Below are 3,201 nucleotides of genomic sequence, written 5' to 3'. Positions count from 1 at the left end.
CCAGGCTAACCCATCCCCCTGCCCCCCTCCCCTCTAGAACCCTCAGTTTGTTTCTCAGAGTCCATAGTCTTTCATGGTTCGTCTCCCCCTCCAATTTCCCCCCCTTCATTCTTTCCCTCCTACTATCTTCTTTTTCCTTTTTTTTTTTTTTTTAACATATATTGGAGACAATTTCACCCCTTCACGTTTCCTGGTACATATGCTTCAAGCCCCAGGGTGCTTATTCTCAGTGTTTTTATGATGTAGCCACTGCCATCAGAACCACTTCAGACAGCCTGATAAAAATCAAGGTTTGGCCCAATTCCAAGCTTACAGAATCACAATCTCTTGGGCCTGAAAATCTGCTTCACATGAACCGCCCCAGGTCATTCCGATGCCCAGACCAACAACGACCAATCAGGTGGAACGGGTAATCATGCAACCACGCAGCACCTACCCCTGAAGAAACCCATTTCTTCCTCCCCACTACCCAGAAGATGGAGCGTCAGTTCAGAGTGGTAGAAATGTCAGGCACAGCTCAGGATTCTGTTAGAATCCAGGGGCATCCGTGGTGGAAAGAAAGCCTCTTCACAGGTGTTCTCATTCCCCACATTCTCACAGTATTTCCTTGTCAGGAGACATTTGGAAAAATGATGTTCAGAAAGTCTATTACTAGCTCGACAGGATGATGGCTATGCATAAAAGAGTTAAGAGACAGGCATACATTTTTGTATACAGCCGGGGGCTTTCAATATGTAACATATCCAAACTCTTAATGGGACAAGGCGGAGAACTATCTTAGTCAAACTATCGCAGACTGATAATACTTAAAAAGAACAGATGTTCATTTTTTTTTTTCAAGAGAGTAAGCTAAATAACCTGATCTCTGATCACGTAAGAAAGCATGTGCTCTGGAGAAAAAAAAAAAAGGGTAAATAATGAAAACCATATGGAATAAAACACAAGACACTAAATATCAGCCTCAACTAGAATGTAAGTGCTAAAAGCAGGGATTTTTGCTTGAGGCAATGCTGTATATACAGGACTTTGGCAATAGTCAAACTGGCTAGTCAATAAATACTTGTTTAATGTGACTCAAAAGTCAATGATAACTAATGGCTATTCTGACAAATTTCCTCTCAACCATTTATATCCATCCATGTTTCTTCCCTAATAAATAACAGGAATGAGAAATTGTTCTTTTGAATTTCAAGAACATGTATTAACTAGTATTAATGTGTATTTTTTATTTTACCATCTGCCCTCTGGAAATTTGTACCAATTTACACTCAAAACTGTAGGAAATGGCCACTTTATTTGTTTGCTTTTGGAAGTATTGTGAACAGTGGTAGCTTCCTGTATTTTACTTGTAATTTCTGAGGATTAATTTCTGAACTTTCTTTTTCATGACCCCGTCATTTGCATTCTTTGTTGGTACATGCCTGATAATTTCCTATTTGCCTCAATTTCTAATGGAAAAGTCTTCACCTAAGAATATTAAGTTTCTTAATTAAATGTTGTAGAATTTTCCCTAGTTGTTTGCCTTTTTATATTACAGGGTTTTGTCCAATAAAAGATTTTAATTATGTTGTGGTCACATTCCTTCAACCTTGAGATAAGCCTAAAGTCATCAAAGGTGTATTTGGTCATTATGTATGGGGGAGGGGGAGTCATTAGTTTAAATGAGAGTGAAAAATATAGTTGCTGTGTAAGTTAATACATTTGATGAAAGAAATACACATTCTAAGCATGAGTATTTGGAATATTTTTTCATTATGTGACCCTTAAATATACTTTATTATCATTCTCGCTTCTATAAGATTAACTCAGGTAGGCTTAGAAAATGACCATTTTGTGGTCTGAGTAGTGCCTGTTTCAAGTGCACCTTGTTTAGATGTATTCTGTCTCCTTTCTGAGTCCTTCTTCGGCTGTCGATGAACTTTCAACCACACCCAGTCGTCTTCGTCAGCTAACTTCTAAGTGTGATTCCTTGACAGAAAACACACACACTATTTAGAGATATACATCACCTTGTTTTTCCCTGAACTTACCAGTTCACCTCTGTCTGTCCTTATTGTAGGGTGAACAAAATCAGCCATCTTGAGAAGGCAACTGCATTCATTTAAAATTCTCTTTTAAAGGATAAAAGTTATGTAACACTGTGAACTCTACTGGAACTAAAACACTTAATAAAAATGGGGGCGGGGAGAAATAAACTACTGAAAAATAAAGGACAAGCCATCAGCCCATCTTGCCTTTAAAATGACCTAGAGAGCACCTGGGTGGCTCAGTAGGTTAAGCATCCGACTCTCGGTTTCCACTCAGGTTGTGATCTCACAGTTGCGTCAGATTTTTTCTCCTTCTCCGTCTCCCCCTCTCCCCCAAATAAATAAGTAAAATCTTCAAAAAATTAGGGCACCTGGGTGGCTCAGTTGGTTAAGCGACTGCCTTCGGCTCAGGTCATGATCCTGGAGTCCCAGGATCGAGTCCCGCATCGGGCTCCCTGCTCAGTGGGGAGTCTGCTTCTCCCTCTGACCCTCCCCCCTCTCATGTGCTCTCTCTCTCTCTCTCATTCTCTCAAATAAATAAATAAAATCTTTAAAAAAATCTTCAAAAAAATTAAAAATAAAATGACCTAGAAAGTAGGTCCAATGGTCAAAATTCACTTGTTTTACTATTTAAGTGAAATAATACATACAAACTTATTTGTCATAAAACTTAAACAATTATTTCAGAGTATACTCCTCAATTTTGTATAGAAAGGTTTTGTGTTTGTATTTAACAATCTGGGGTCATAGAACTACACACAAATTCACTGTGGAAAAATATATTGTTGGATTATGGCTTTGCCAAAAGTCTTTATCTCATTAAATTAGGTTTCCTAGCATTTCCTCTACTGATGTAGTTTCTAGTTCCATTACAAAAGAAAAATTCTAACACTCCAAATACCTGAACGAATTTAGTTTCACTAAATGTTTTGAGTGACAAACTAAGCTTTTATTATATATGGTATTACTGATTACTTAGAGCAATTAACGGTTAAGTTTCACTTCTGCATTCTTAGAGGAAGTAGACTTTCCCTTAAGAATATCTAAGTGCCTTAAGGTGAGATCATTCCTTGTTAGTGTCTTTTGATCAGAATTCATCTCACAAGTAGAAAACACAAAAATCAAAGTTGGAGATAAAACAGAGCTGAGAGAAGGAGTAATGATCCCTGTCCAG

The sequence above is a fragment of the Zalophus californianus genome, chromosome 5 (genome assembly GCF_009762305.2).
Source record: "Zalophus californianus isolate mZalCal1 chromosome 5, mZalCal1.pri.v2, whole genome shotgun sequence".
NCBI classification, from domain to species: Eukaryota; Metazoa; Chordata; class Mammalia; order Carnivora; family Otariidae; genus Zalophus; species Zalophus californianus.
This window is presented reverse-complemented; position numbering follows the sequence as displayed.